This window comes from Protopterus annectens, chromosome 2.part1 (genome assembly GCF_019279795.1).
Source record: "Protopterus annectens isolate FY-2018-M chromosome 2.part1, PAN1.0, whole genome shotgun sequence".
Classification (NCBI taxonomy): Eukaryota; Metazoa; Chordata; order Ceratodontiformes; family Protopteridae; genus Protopterus; species Protopterus annectens.
In genome coordinates, this window is record NC_056729.1 from 664,425,998 (window position 1) to 664,442,891 (window position 16,894).

Consider the following 16,894-nt stretch of genomic DNA (forward strand, 5'->3'; position numbering starts at 1 on the left):
TTTTCTGTGTAATCAGATCTTTCCTACGATATTATTTTAAGTTTATGTGTGATCTCTGAACTCTTAGATATCTCTGTGGTGTAGTAGTTTTGTCTTGTGTTTTAATTATTTATTATTAAATATTTTTAAAACCTTCTACCTGTGACTGCTTTGTGTAGAGATAAGCTCTTGAATACATTGCATATTTATAGAGGTTATTGTAATAGGCCGCTCTAAAGTAAGCCTTGACTGTTAGTCATACTACCATTGGATATTAATATTGCACAGTAATAATTGGACACCCTTTTAAGGGCGTTTTAGTAGCTGATATTATTAACTGGGTGGTGGCAGTAATTACTACTGTATAGTCAGGGTAAAGGGGCACAGCTGGAGGATCTGTGTCAGCCTTTCCCTGGAGTGTCTGTGAAGTTGCATAAATACTTATCTCAAAGTGTGTGTTGTGTCAGCTACTTGGCAGGGACATGAAGCACTGGTTGGACAGAGAGGGTACTAGAGGTTTTAGCTTGCCCAGTTAGGCTGAGGCCTGGACCCTATAGCTGTGCCAGTGGGGAGTCTTATTGGGGACCTGGTGAGCAAGGGAGCAACCAGCCCCAGACTGACTGTGACCTCTGTGTGCACTTAAGGGAAATTGTACTTTACTGTGTGTATTAGTTATCCTCTTTCCTCTTCTAGGAGATGACCTCCCTGGTGTTAGTGGTGAGGATTGAGGCACCTTGATTGCTGGGTCAGGGCACGGTTGTCACAAGTGTTTGGCAGTGGTGGGATCTACTTCACATACTAATTTCCTTGTAGTGGTGTGGATAGAGCGAATTCCTGTAGCTTATGTACAGTGATCTCTAAAAGTGTTTTGTACTCTAAAACAGCCACGCAGTGTATACTCAGAGTTCAGATGACAATTGTTTTATTTCTTTTGTTAGATTAGTGATAGTCAGGGTGAGCAGGCAGCATGTCAGCAGAAGAGTATGGAAAGCTGACAAGGAGCCAGCTGGCTGAAATGTGCCAGGCTAGGGGACTGGTGCAATGAAACCTGACTAAAGCAGACCTGATTGCAGCCTTGGTTACAGCTGCATCAGAAAACAGCAGCCTGGAGGATAATCAGACTAACAGTGGAGATACAATATCCTCAGAGAATGGACAGCTCAACCTTTATGCAGTGGACTTAAAAATCCAGCTGGAGATAAAGAGACTTGAGTTAGAGGCCAGGCGTATGGAACTAGAAGCAGCCAAGAGAATGAGGAGCCTAGAAGCTGAAGAACAGGACCGGCAGAGAAAGCATGAGAGGAAAATGCTGACTCTTCGCCAGAGTCATGGAGGTAATGGGGAAGGGAGTAACCGGACCCCTAAAGCACAAAAGGTCAGTAAATTTCTTCCACAATTTAAAGAGGAGATAATTTTTATAGCTTCATTCATGTTCCTGACCCCCTAACTCCATGGTAAAGCTGTAACTTCTTTAGCAAAAATGCATGACACTGTTTTGATTATACTGCTGTAAAAAGACATTTATTAGAATGTTTTAAGCTAACATCTGAAATGTATGGGAAAAAGTTTTGTGAGCATAGATGCAAAGCAGATGAAAATGTATGTGAATATGTTGTTGAACTGAGCACTTATTTTCATAGCTGGGCGAGTGGATGTCAGGTCACCACTTTTGAAGGGCTGGCAGACCTTTTAGTAAGGGAACAAGCCCTTAGTACTTTGTCTGTAGACATGAGGATCTGGTTAGCTGATAAACAGTGTGCTACTTCAGAGGATTTGGGGAAGAAGGGAGACCTATGCCTAGCAAGCAGGGCAGCCCTGCACAGGGAAGGGACCCCCAGTACTGTTCATGGGACTAAAGGAATCCATGGTGGGCAGCACAGACTGCCCCAACAGAATCTGCCAGTAGCAGGGGAAGCCACTAGTCCAGGTACACATCCAGGAGGTAGGGTTAGATGTTTTGAATGCAACCAGTGGGGCCATGTGGCATACAGACATCCACAGAGGCAAGGTGGGGAACCAAAGGTGAGGGAGCCAGTAAGTGGGGAAGACAAAATGCCAACAGTAGGTTGTCTTGAGACAACAGGAGTATGGAACTACCATCCTGCAAATGTCCTGAGAGGGAAGGATTTGGATGAGGCAGTACCATGCACTTATCCAGTTAAATGCAGTGAGGCTAGGAGACAAGCATGTGGGTCTGGTAGCCTGGGGGAGACCCAGACAGACTGCATACTTGCAGCCAGGACTGCTGAGGTGGTTACTTCAGGGAGTGAGCTACACTGTAGCAGTGAGACTGAATGTGAACCACAGCCGCTTGTGGGTACTGATGTTCCCTTGGACAGGGTAACTGCAAAGGTAGAGGTGAGTAGTAGTACCCAGGCTGAGAGTAAGGCACCACTGTCAGAGGATGCCAGACTTCCTGTGGAATGGGAGCTGGGAAGGGTTACAAGGAGAGACTTGAGACAGGCTCAGCTCTCACACCCTACATTGCAAGGCCTGAGGCAGGAAGCTAGGGAGGCATGTGATTCTCAAGGGAAGGGGGGATCTGTATACTAGAACAAAGGGTTACTGTACAGAGAGTGGACACCTGAGGGAGGGCTAGAAGGTGGGAGAGTACAGAAGTTGGTAGTGCCTAGAGCTTACCATCTGGCGCTTCTAGCCATAGCCCATGATATTCCCTTTGCAGGTCATATGGGTATAAAACGTACAAAGAGGCATATTATGCAAAACTTCTATTGGCGTGGAATTTCCAGAGATGTAACAGGGTACTGCAGGACCTGTGAGCAGTGCCAAAAGGTAGGCAAGGCAGGAGACAAGGTGAAAGCTCCTTTGATGCCTTTGCCTGTGATTGAGGAGCCATTTCAGAGGGGGGCTATGGATATTGTGGGTCCTTTGAATACCCCAAGTTCCACATTGGAAAAAGTATATCCTAGTGGTAGTGGATTATGCTACACGATACCCTGAGGCAGTGGCTTTGTTCTCCATTGAGGCCGAGAAGGTGACAAATGCTTTGCTAGAGATTTTCAGCAGGGTAGGTTTCCCAAAGGAAATACTATCTGACAGAGGTGCCAGTTTTATGTCAGACCTGCTGGCTTGTCTGTGGAAGTCCTGTGGGGTGAAGCACATGAAGACCACCCCCTACCATCCCCAGACTAATGGTCTTGTTGAGAGGTTAGACTCTACAATCAGGTCCATGCTATGGGCATTTGCAGATCAGTTTAAGGGGGAGTGGGACAAATATTTCCCCCATCTGTTTGCTTACAGAGAAGTTCCCCAGAAATCCACAGGTTTTTCACCCTTTGAATTGCCTTATGGGCATAGGGTGAGGGGACCTCTAGATTTAATTCGAGATGAGTGGGAAGGTGAGTGTGAGTCTCACAAGGAGTCTGTTGTGGCATATGTCCTGAATCTCAGGACAAGGCTCAGGGAACTCATGAGCCTGGCCCAGGAGAACCTGGCAGAAGCCCAACAACAGAAAAAGGTGTGGTATGACAGGACTGCTTGAGCTAGAGAGTATGCTGTATGGCAGCAGGTGATAGTTCTCATTCCTGTCAGACACAACAAGTGGCAGCCAGCTTGGGAGGGACCCTACAAGGTGGTAAGAAAGGTAAGTGATGTTAACTACATGGTGGAAGTGCTAGGCAGACAGCAGGGGCACAAACTGTACCATGTTAACATAATGAAACCTTACCTTGATAGGGAGGCCCTTGTGCTGAGCATTTGCAGTGGATTGCAGGAGGAGTCTGAGAGAGATCTTGTGATTGATCTCCTCAGTGAGACTCGGGCTGACACCTCGGTGGAAGGGGTAGCAATGTCCCAGCAGCTATCTCCTACCCAAGTTCAAGAAATCCAAGCAGTGTTGCAGGAGTTTGGGGGCATGTTCACCAGGAAACCAGGGAGCACCGACCTGGTGCAGCACCAGCTGGATACAGGACCCCAAAGGCTGATTAGGCAGGCCCCTTGCAGGGTGCCTGAGAGAGTCAAACAGACTATGAGTGAGGAGGTACAGGAGATGTTGGAACTAGGGGTGATTCAAGAGTCCAACAGTCCCTGAGCCTCACCAGTGGTGCTGGTGCCAAAGAAGGATGGCGGCAACATGTTCTGTGTGGATTACAGGAAATTAAATAGTCACACAGAGTCGGATGCTTACCCTATGCCTAGGACAGATGAGACCCTAGAGCAGCTGGGTGAGGCTAAGTATCTTACAACCATTGATCTTACCAAGGGTTACTGGCAGGTGCCTTTGACTCCCAGTGCTAGAGAGAAGCCAGCCTTTGTGACTCCTTTTGGCTTGCATGAGTTCACAAAGATGCCCTTTGGGATGAAGAATGCCCCAGCGACTTTCCAGAGGCTGGTAGATCATATCTTAGCAGGAGCAGGAAGGTTTGCCCTTGCTTACATGGATGATATTGCTATCTACAGCCATTCCTGGCAAGAGCACCTTCAGCATGTCAGGGAGGTGCTGGGCAGACTACAGAGGACAGGGTTGACCATTAAGCCGAGAAAATGTCAGGTGAGTATGGCAGAGGTCTCCTACATAGGACATAGAGTGGGGAGCGGTAAGATAAGGCCAAAACCTGCCAAAGTGGAAGCTATTCAGGCATGGCCTGCACCTGTTACCAAAAAGCAGGTGAGGGCATTCTTGGGGACAGCAGGGTACTACAGAAAGTTCGTTCCCAGTTATAGTACCATAGCTGCTCCCCTCACAGACCTGACAAGGAAGAACAGGCCAGATAAGGTAGTGTGGACCCCAGCATGTGAGCAGGCATTTCAGAAGCTTAAGGAAGCTTTGGGACGACCCCCTGTGTTAGCAAGTCCAAACTATAGCAAAGAGTTTGTTGTGCAGGTGGATGCTTCAAACTATGGGGTGGGGGCTGTACTTAGCCAGATTTCTTCAGAGGGAGAAGAGCACCCAGTGGTTTACCTCAGTCATAGGCTCCCACCCAGGGAAGAATGCTATGCAGCGGTAGAAAAGGAATTTCTAGCCATAGTGTGGGCACTACAAAAACTTCAGCCTTATCTGTATGGAAGAAAATTCACTGTGATGACAGATCACAACCCTCTAATATGGTTAAACAGAACCAGTCAGTAAAATGCCAAGTTGCTAATATGGAGTCTGGGGTTGCAAGTATATTATATGTCAGTGCAGCACCGCAGTGGGAGTAGCAATGGCAATGCAGATGGGCTCTCAAGACAGTGAATGGGGTGAGGTACACCCAGATAGATCTGACACTCTCAAGCAATGTTTCTCAAGGGGCCCTTGAAAAACTTGCTTGAGTTCCCCGGGGGGGGGGGCATGTGATGATTGGGGAGGGATGGGCAAAGGCTGCCAGCCTAGTCAAATAGAATTTGATATCTAATTCTGGCATTTGTAAATAATTGTAAAATACAGGCATGTTTTCTTGATAATAAATGTAAAATACAGGCATGTTTCTTGAGTGTAAAGAAAACACTGTAAAATGTGAACTTCAAGATTGTTGCAACATTGTCATCTGCTGTAAGGAAAACCAAGCCATGTATTTCAAATGTGTCTTTTTAAGCTAAAAAGATCTTAGGAATCTCTTTCATGTTAGAATTCGTCTCTAAGGCGGCTGGATAAAGATTTCATGCCCATTGTTTTAAGGCTAAAGTTTATGACCAGAATTTAGATGTGGAATGTGTTTTATTGCTCTGGTTTCTTTTAGAATATACATGTGAAATATCTTCTATTGTTGTAAGTTTCTGTGCAGGTGGTAGATTGTTAAATAATGCAATTTGTTTGCCTGGGAAAACATAAGTGTCAAAAAATTATGCAATTTGGGGAGGGATCCAGCAAACATGTTTGTTAGTAATGTTTAAATACTATTTCTCACATGGGAATAAAAAGCATTTTGACTTTGGACATCTAACCCAGCACTGCTTATGCTCTTTATGTATGTAAGCAGGATTGTAGCACTGTGTTTTCTCTTAAGATTAGCTAAAGATTAGAAAGTTAGATTAAGTATTTTTCTGTGCAATCAGATCGTTCCTACAATATTATTTTAAATTTCTGTGTGATCTCTGAACTCTTAGATATCTCAGTGGTGTAGTAGTTTTGTCTTGTGTTTTAATTATTTATTATTAAATATTTTTAAAACCTTCTACCTGTGGCTGCTTTGTGTAGAGATAAGCTCTAGAATACATTGCTTATTTATAGAGGTTATTGTAATAGGCCACTCTAAAGGAAGCCTTGACTGTTAGGCATACTACCATTGGATATTAATATTGCACAGTAATAATTGGACACCCTTTTAAGGGCCTTTTAGTAGCTGATATTATTAACTGGGTGGTGGCAGTAATTACTACTGTATAGTCTGGGTAAAGGGGCACAGTTGGAGAATCTGTGTCAGCCTTTCCCAGGAGTGTCTGTGAAGTTGTATAAATACTTATCTCAAAGTGTGTGTGTGTGTGTTGTGTCACCTACTTGGCAGAGACACGAAGCACTGGTTGGACAGAGAGGGTACTGGAGGTTTTAGCTTGCCCAGTTAGGCGGAGACCTGGACCCTATAGCTGTGCCAGTGGGAAGTCTTATTGGGGACCTGGAGAGCAAGGGAGCAACCAGCCCCAGACTGACTGTGATCTCTGTGTGCACTTAAGGGAAATTGTACTTTTCTGTGTGTATTAGTTATCTTCTCCTCTTCTATGAGACAACCTCCCTGGTGTTAGTGGTGAGGGCTGAGGCTCCATGATTGCTGGACCAGGGCACGGTCATTACATGCTCTACTAATTTTTTCCTTTTTTAACAGCAGCTTCTGTTCTAGATTCTACTAAAAACTCTACCAGTGCTTGTCTTTCATTTAAGACTCCCCCTATTTCTTTCTCTTTGCACACTAATATCAATCCTTGATAGAGGAGTCAGTCTCTAACCTGCAGTCCAAATAACATCTTGGCATCTTCCCATTCTGTCCCCCTCCCCTAGTAATTTATTCCCAATATCTTAGTTTCTTTGCCAGTTTTCTCCAATAAATTCCAGCCCCCTCTTGCCTATTGTTTGTATCCCTTATTGTAGTCATCCCTATCAGCAGAATCTCCATTCCCATGTTGGCTAAGTTCTTAGAAAGCATTCTCGTACTTTACGAATATAATATTCTGTATGATTATTGTTATTCCCCTTAAAGGTCTGCATCCAAAATCCCAGTCACTCCATGTTTCTTGAGCTTCCCCCTGTTTATCATCATCCCTTTCCACTTTGAATTATAGGATGTAAGAGTGTTCAATCTCGCCATTTGTTCTTACACACAGGTTCGGAGTCGATCCTCGGCTCCGAGTCGTCCGAATTGCAAAGCTCTGAATCTCAGAGAAGCTCAAGACCAGCCCATATCCCACAATCCTCCCTGCCATTATTCAGATCTAGTTTGCTGCTGCAACAGATCGGATCGAGGAGAGCTCGGACCAGATAGAAACTTGAGTTGTTGTTGATTTCTTCAGATAAGAATTCAAATTTTTTTCAAATGTTTTTCTTGTTGATACTTCCTTATAGCTAGTAGTTATTGTAGAAGTGCTGTGTGTGTGTGATTTATATATATACCCATTTTTCTTCTTCAGGCACCCTTGTGGCCTAACCTTTTTTTTCTTGGGTGTGTTTTTTTCTGAGAGTTTTATATACATAACCTGTTTAGTATACATATATTGCTAGGATTAGTAACTTTTTTCCTATTATTATAGTTATTGTCATTGTTACCGTATAATGTCAGAAAAAGCCAAATCTGGCTTTAAAAGATGTCAGTGTGGGCAGAAAATGTCCATTACTGACAATCATGCTTCCTGTGTCTACTGTCTTGGCCCTCTCCATCTCCAAGAGGATTGCTCTATTTGTCATTCCTTTAGCAGGAGGGTCATGACAGATAGATGCAGGAAGCTTATTGACAGAGGATTGTTGAAGCTGGCCTTTCAAGAGGCTTTGGACAAGTCAGATCAGGCTTCTAAATCCTCAAAGGGGTCGAAGATGTCAGAGCCCATGTCATCGGCTCCGAGTTCATCTTCTTGGGTTCGTTCGCCGGTTCCACAGATCTCGGGGTCGAGCGTCAAACATTTAGCTTTTACTGAGCCCCAGATCTTGGAACCGGTGTCGGAACTGCCAACACCGTCCATTCTTCGGTCGGTGCCATCTTCGGCTCCTTCGACCCGTTCTTCCAGACCCTTGTCTGACACAGATGTGGATCGTGTCATGCAGAAACTCATGGAGAACACGGCCCTTTCCAAGTTAATTGCAGTTTCCTCCCAGTTGGTGTCGAAACTAGAAGGCCTCCCCATATCTCCAATGGGTCCTCCTTCGAGACCCATCCAGATCTCGGAGCCGGGAGAAGATGACCTGATGATAGTGGAGCCCCCGGTGCCAAAACCGTCCATTGCACGATCGACACCTTTGACTTCGACTCCTTCGGAACCATTAGGGGAGTTGCGGAGCCGACGGTCTTTGCTCGGTTCCGGGACTGAGAGTTGTACCGACCTGTTGGTGCCGACTCCCCCTTTCGAGGCCTTGGCACAGACTGGCTCAGCTCCGTCCTCGGGGTCGGAGCCCACAGCACCTGGTTCTGGGATGCTTCCGCGTTCTTTGGAACCGGGGGAGCCCTTAGCCAGGGGTTCAGGGGCCTTTGACCTTATGAGGAAGGTATTGTCTGCACAGACAACCACATCATCAGGGGAATCTTCTCCTTCCCCAAAGAGCCACTTTCTGTTTCTGCTCCCACGATCCATCCCAAGCGTCGAGCCCAATTGCCTCAGCCACCCACAGAGGGTTCCCCCTGTTCCTTGGAGGCCTCACCAGAAGCCCCCTCTGATGAGGTCCCAAGGAAACGCTTGTGCAAGAGGAAGCACATAGATTCCCCACAGGAATCTCTAACGTCTGACACCGACTTGGATGAGGCAGAGGGGTCCCCCAAATCACCCTCAGAGGATGTGTCATTTGCAGACATCCTAGAGATCTTGAAACAGAGGGGTGATTGGCTGTCCCTAGCCCCCTCTGAGGACGGTGCTGCTGAAGGCTTTTGGGGCTCAACCTTCTACCTCCTGGGTGACCCTGCCCTTCGATGAATTAATGGATTTGATTGCTCGAAGGGCATGGGAGACATCTGACACAGTGGAACCAGTACCTAGGAAACCAAACAAGTTCATCACTGCCCCCCCAAGATAAATCTTATCTCACCAAGGGAGTCCCTGTCAACGCTATGGTGGTGGCGGCAGCCACGAAAAAGGAAATGTCTGAGTCTTCCTCATCTGTTCATCCTCCTAATAAGGATTCTAGGACTATGGACAGATATGGGAAGCGCATTTTTAGTTCAGCGACTTTTTCCATGTGTTCGCTAAACTACCTGACCCATTTCACACGTTTGCAGAGGGATCTCATCAAGGAGCTGACAGATACCCTCCAGGGTAACACAGATGCTGCTGTTTCAGATAAGGTAACAGCACAACTTAACACCCTCACATCCATAGTAAACTCATCCATGAGGCTCATCTCATATGCAGCCGAGGAATCGAGTAGAGCTGCAGCTTCAGCGATTGCTCTTCGAAGACAATCATGGATGCGGTTGTGCTCCTTTGTGGAAGCCTTCAAGTCTTCCTTTGCCAATGCCCCTTTTGATGGTGCCACACTTTTCGGGCCCAAGGTTAAGGAGACTCTCACTCGGTGTGAGCAAGAGGGAAAGACCCTGTCTGCTGTCGGGGTCCGTTTTTCCGCTCCTATTAGACCATACCCCAAAGGGCAATGAGGCGGAAAAATGTGGTTCCGTAAGAATCAGGGATCTTTCCAGACCACACAGAGTGATACCCCCTCCAGAGGCAGAGGAGGGGGTAGAAATGGAAGACGCCACCCCGGCGGCAGAGGGTTTCCGCATAACCAAGGCGACAGGGATTCCATCCCTGGGAAGCCTTTCCAGCACTCCTGAATGGAGGCAAGCTGTCCTGCTCTGGAGGCAGTCAGGGGTCGCTTAGCTTTATACCCACTGGCCTGGCTAAATATTACTTCAGATTCTTGGGTAAAAAGCATTATAACCAGAGGATACAAAATCCCCTTCATTTCAACACCACCTCTACAAAGAAAATTTCCAGACGTGCCACCCCATCTGCGAAAACTAGCAGCTGTAGAAATTTCAAAGCTGTTCAAAAACAGAGTCATCCAACCAGTCCCGATGGACCAAAGAGGATTCGGAACTTACTCAAGGTTCTTTTTAGTTCCAAAAAAGACAGGGGACTGGAGACCGATCTTAGATCTCAGCCATCTCAACAACTTCGTGAAGAGGGAAAAGTTCCGGATGGTCACGCTTCAATCGATCCTTCCATTCTTACAGAAGGACGATTGGATGTGCTCTATAGATCTCAAAGACGCGTACTACCACATCAAAATGGCCAGACCATCCAGAGATCACCTGCGCTTCCAGCTGGGGGCCAGTCACTTTCAGTTTCGAGCTCTGCCCTTTGGACTCACCTCAGCCCCCAGGGTATTCACCAAATGCATGGCAGTAGTTGCTGCTCACTTGAGACGACAAGGATTCCAGGTGTTTCCCTATCTAACAGCAAATCAAACACATAATCACACAAAAACATACTCGGAGGCTCTAAATAAAGATCTGCCTAAGCAGCAGAGACCTCCAAAGCAGACACCCAAGCAACCGCTACCCCAAAACAAAACACATGCAACACATATCTCACAAAGCCAGTGTGCCAAACAGTCACAGCCCGTAAGGCTAAACAACACACCTGATACACTTGTAATAGGTGACTCTATCGTCAGGCACACTGACGTCCCGCTCACCAGGCTGAACAAGGAGAAGATCACGGTGAGCAGCCTGTCTGGCACTAGGATCTGCCACATAACACAAGCACTCAGGTCACTCCAAGGCAAGTACAAATATGACTCAGTCATTGTCCATGCTGGTGTGAATGACCTGAGACGTACCTCCCTGGACTACATGAAAAGAGACATAGAGGAGCTCTCTGAGCATGTAGCCCAGGCTGGTATGACCCTGACCTTGAGTAGCATCTTACCCTCACCAAGAATGATGCCACAATATGAAGACAAGATGATCAATTTCAACAATTGGCTTAAGTATTGGTGTCATTGAAAGGGGATCCAATGCCTGTCCGCTTGGGATGATATGCACGACAAGCCACGATGCTTTGCTAGGGACGGCTTGCACCCGTCACCCCTGGGCTTTCAGATATTGGCAAAGGCTCTTGCTACCCCCATAGTGCCTTTTTTAAGCAAGGCTCAAAAGACAAACCCACCTCCATAGGTATCACAAGGGATAAGAAACTAAGAGTAATGCTACTCAACGCTAGAAGTCTAAACCTCAAGATGCATGCACTCGAAACTCTCCTTAGCATGGAGAACATCGATATCTGTGCAGTAACAGAAACCTGGTTCAGGACTCTCGAGAGCACCCCAGCACTACCAGGTTATACCTCATACCATGCTTTTTGGCGCCAAAACTTGGACCGAACCACAAAAGGAGGGAGTATCGATATTCATCAAAGATACCCACACCTCTAGGTTGGTGGCAAAGCACGAAGCATCAGAGACTATCCATGTGCAACTAACAGTGGGTAAAACTGCCTTCCAGTTTATAGCCTGCTACAGACCACCCTCCCAAACCCAGGAACCCCACTCGGCCTTCCTGAGAACACTGGAAAATATGAAGGTCTCTCCGAACACCATTATATTGGGCGACTTCAACTACCCAAACATAGATTGGGAGCATTACTCTAGCTCCAACACCCTTGCCCAAAGGTTCCTAGAATTCATAAACTCAAATGCTATGGAACAACTTGTTACCACTCCCACAAGAGGGGAAAACATACTGGACCTGATCATCACCAACATGGGGACTCTATGCTCCAGACCAGAAGTGTATCCCTCACTGGTAAGATCAGACCATAAACTGATCTCACTGGATATTCACATCCTGACCCCACCCCCTGCCCAGAAAACCACAGTGAAAAACTTCTCTAAAGCAAATTTCACACTCCTCAAAACCGAGGTGGAATCCTTCAAAGCCCCGGGCCTGTGGAAAATACGGCCCAGACCGCAGAATCCTTTATAAATGCATTCTATGAACACCTTCAGGAATGCATGGATCATGCAATCCCAAATAAAACCAAGACCCAATCCTCCAAAGGCAGACGACCTGTCTGGTGGACCCCAGCCATAAACAAACTATACAATAGAAGGAGGAAGCTACTACATGATAGAGCAAAATCCCAAAAGGGAAGGCATCTCTGATCAGTATTAGCAAATAACTAAGGGCACTCATAAAATCGTCAAAGGCCAGCTTCGAGAGAAAAATTGCACAGGACACTAAAGATAATCACAAGGCTTTCTTTAGTTATGTTAGGAACCTGGGTGGGAATTCCCAGATATGCTCAGAATTAGTCCAAAATGACAAAAAATACACTGATCCCACAGACATTGCCAACATCCTAGCTGACAGGTTCAGCGCAAACTTCTCCCCCCCTCCCCACCAAAAGGGCAAATATCTATCCCAGCAGAGTGCTGCCCCCCCAACATCTCAGATGCTCAGGTGGGAGCCGCCTTCTCCAAAGCAAAAAACACAGCATCAATGGGACCAGACAGTGTCCCAGGCTGTGTCCTACATGTACTCCAAGAAGAGCTAAACCCAAACATAAAACTACTGTTCAATCTCAGCCTTACTACAGGATATGTACCTAAAGAGTGGCGTACAGCAACAGTGGTCCCTCTCCACAAAGGTGGTGCCTCAACGGACCCAGGAAACTATCGCCCCATAAGCCTGACTAGCTTGGTCTGCAAAGCTATGGAAAGGATCATCATGGACCTCATAAATAAAGATATTGGGGACCTACAGACACTGGATCCTACCCAGTTTGGCTTTGTTAAGGGCAGATCCTGCCTCTTAAACCTGGATGACTTCTTTGAAACAGTCACCAAGGCCATTGACGAAGGGAAGGTGGTCCACACAGCCTATCTGGACCTCACAAAAGCCTTCGATACAATACCCCGCTCAAGCATTATAGATAAGCTCACCAGCTTAAATATAAACCCCTATGTCACTAGATGGGTTGCAAACTGGCTCAAGGACAGAACCCACATGGTTAGAATTGCTGGAGCCATGTCAGACTCCAAACCAGTTACAAGTGGCGTCCCACAAGGCTCAGTCCTGGGACCTCTCTTGTTTGGTATATATTTCTCGGAGGTACAGGCCAACACGGAAGGACTGTGGCTGACCAAGTTTGCAGATGACTGCAAACTGGGCGCCATAATAGACTCTCCAGCCAACACAAGCATCCTCCAAAAGGGCCTCATAGAAACAGACAACTGGTGCCAGAGCCATGGCCTCAAGCTAAACGCCAAAAAGTGTATAGTCATCCCCTTTGGCAAAAACAAAGTGCCCACAAATTACCACATAGGTGGTAATCCATTAAGTACAGAAGAAGTCATTAGGGACCTGGGGACCTAAGTTGATAGCAATCTCTCATTTGACAACCACGTGGCCAAAGTGGTTAGAAAAACATTTTATATAGCCCACCTAATCATGAAGGGATTCACATCTAGATTAGGGGAGATCATCGTGCCTCTTTACTCATCCCTCATCAGGCCCATAATCGAGTACAATGCCCCTTTTGGGATGTACCTTACCAAACACCTGCAGCAACTGGAAAGACCCCAAAAGTACCTCACCAAGAGGATCAAAGGGCTCAAACATATGCCATATGCTGCCCGGTTAAAGAAACTCCAGCTCTACTCAGTGGCATACCGCCTGCTCAGAGGTGACCTGTGCCTGACGTATAAGGCCATGTCCAACCCGGAATTAAAGGACATGCTGCATCTCAAAATTTCCAAATCCCATCGAGCTACACGCTCGAGAGACTTGAACCTCAGCACTGAAATAAATAGGACATGCTGGAGGGACAGATTCATAACCCAGAGGCTCCCTTCTCTATGGAATAAAATCCCAGTCCAGGTTAGGCAGAGTCCCTCATTGACTCTCTTCAAGAGGAATCTTGATGAGTGGATGGGAGATCATAGGTTTACCCCGGGTATCACTTCTGTGTCACTGTTAGACAGAGGCACAGTATACTAACCTCGAAAAAGGGCATAGCAAAATTAATTTAAAATGGGTGGGGAAAGCCAAACATACTCTGGCTAGGCTTATAAATGCCCTAGGGCAGATAGCCTAGTATGAACCTATGAACCTATGAACCTATCTGGACGACTGGATCCTCACCGCCACCACCGAGCGTCGACTATTGCAAGCCAGAGACTACACAATCGGTCTTTGTTCCCACTTAGGGATATCCATAAACTTCGAAAAGTCTTGCTTATCGCCCTCACAGTGTATTTCCTTCATCGGAGCAGATCTAAATACACGATCGACACTACTAAAACTCCCCCCCAGTAAGAGCTTCAATGCTCAAACAGCAGGTCCTACTTCTTCTAGTCAGCAAGAGAGCCCCGGCCAAACTGGTGTTAAAAGTGTTGGGACTGATGGCAGCAGCATTAATTGCAGTCCCTATGGGAAGGTTACACATGAGGATTCTTCAATGACTGCTCTTTGCGCAGTGGTCGTTCCAACACCTACCCCTAACGCACGAGATCAGGATAACAGAATCTTGCAGATGGGACCTCTCATGTTGGGTGCACGATCAGAACCTCACTGTGGGTCATCCGTTCGTTCTACCCATTCCAAAAGCCACAATAACCACGGACGCTTCCCTGATAGGGTGGGGGGGCCTTTTTCAGGGAAGAACAGTCCAAGGAGAATGGTCCAGCATGGAGTACACTCTACATATAAATGTTCTGGAGTTGAGGGCGGTGTTCCTAGCGTTGCAACACTTCCAAGCCCTCTTACCTCTAGGGACAGTAGCAGTTCAGACAGACAACATGTCTGTAGCCTGGTACATAAACAAGCAAGGGGGAACCAGGTCTTACCCATTATGCAGAGAGGCCATGAGAATTTGGCAATGGGCAGAGTCCACGGGTCGCTTTCTGATAGCAATGCATATCCCGGGGTCATCCAACGTCATTGCGGACAGGTTGAGCAGAGCCATCCTGTTACCTCACGAGTGGTCCCTGAATTCACAGACGGCAGAAAAGATTTTCTGCAAATGGGGCCAGCCTTGCTGCGATCTGTTTGCTTCCCCATTGAATACAAAATGCAGAAGCTACTTTGCCCTTCTACCCCCTCTGGGGGATGTCCCCAGGGACACACTGATACACGATTGGCCCCCGGGTCTCCTATATGCATTCCCACCGACTCCATTGATTCCCAGATTTCTACAGAAAGCCAGGAGCCTGGAAAGGACTATAATACTCATAGCCCCATTCTGGCCTCGTCAAATATGGTTTCCCTTTCTTCAAGCTCATCAAATAGAGGAACCGTGGATTCTGGACCCAGTGCCAGACCTGCTGACACACTCGTCGGGAGTTCCTCACCCGTCTCTACAGTCCCTCAAACTAGCAGCTTGGCTGCTCCACTTCCCTGCCTAGCCAGGTCTCACCTACTCCTTCCAGCAGTTCAACACATCCTAGTTGCTTCTCATAAAGCCTCTACTACTAAGCTCTATACGAGTAAGTGGAAACGCTTTGTATATTGGGCATCTAGTCAAAACTTAGATCCCTTGGTAGCTCCTCTACATAAAATTTTAGAATTTTTATCCATCCTTTTTCACGAAGGAGCTTCTACTTCCACTCTAATAGTACAGTTGGCGGCCATATCAAACTTCCATATTGGTGAGGGAGGTTCTTCCATTATGTCTCACAGGCTTTGTAAAGCCTTTTTGAAAGGAACCTTCCATCTTAGACCGCCTGTCAGAAAACCTTTCTTTCCATGGAGCCTGAATTTGCTGCTGTCGCAACTCATGTTGCCACCTTTTGAACCTGCTTCATCATACCTCCTAGAGTTCTTCTCGTGGAAGACGCTGTTTCTCATCGCCGTGACCTCAGCTCGTAGAGTCTCAAAGCTGCAGGCATTATCGGTCAGACCACCTTACCTGATATTCCACCCAGACAGGGTTTCTTTGCATACAAATCCATCTTTCCTTCCAAAAGTATGTTCAGTTACGAATATTAACCAGTCTATAGAACTCCCTACCTTTTTCAAAAACCATACTAACAAACTGGAGTATATGTTGCACAAGTTGGATGCTCACAGGCAGCTAAGATTTTATTTAGACAGGACCAAAGCTTTCAGAAAAACGGAGCAACTCTTCGTCGCTTTTGCAGACAATAAAAAGTTCATGGCAACTACTAAACGTACACTAGCTAAATGGCTTGCTGACTGTATAACATTTGTATACTCTAAATCAAACCAATTCTTACCAAACAAACCTAAGGCCCATTCTACCAGATCCGTTTCCACCTCCTTAGCTCATGCGGCTCGCTTGCCTTTGGACACTATTTGTGCAGCAGCCACGTGGTCTAAACCACATACTTTCATCACTCATTATAGAGTGGACAAGTTCTCCAAGGATAGGACATCATTTGGTTCCACTGTGCTTAGGAACATTCTTCCATGAGTCACTTGGGGTCACGGAGCTAGGGATGCTACCCGTGTGTAAGAACAAACTGCGAGATTGAACACTCTTTCATAAAGAAGTTATGTCCTTACCATAATGTTTCATGTAGAGTGTTCATCTCGCCTTTGTTCTTACATTCCCTCCCTTCCCCCCCCCATGTGTTTGGAAGAACTGGTAGGATTAGAGTCTGATCGACGTGTCTTGACCCTTTGCGGGGTATATGGTCCTGTGTATCATGGGATATATGCTTAGACCATTAGTTATTGCTATGGTGAGAGAGTGTCTCTAAATGGCTGAAGAGAGTGTATGCTTCTAGCACCGCAGGTGTTGGATCCTTTCGTCTGGTTTGCTTGCAAACTAGATCTGAGTAATGGCAGGGAGGATTGTGGGATATGGGCTGGTCTCGAGC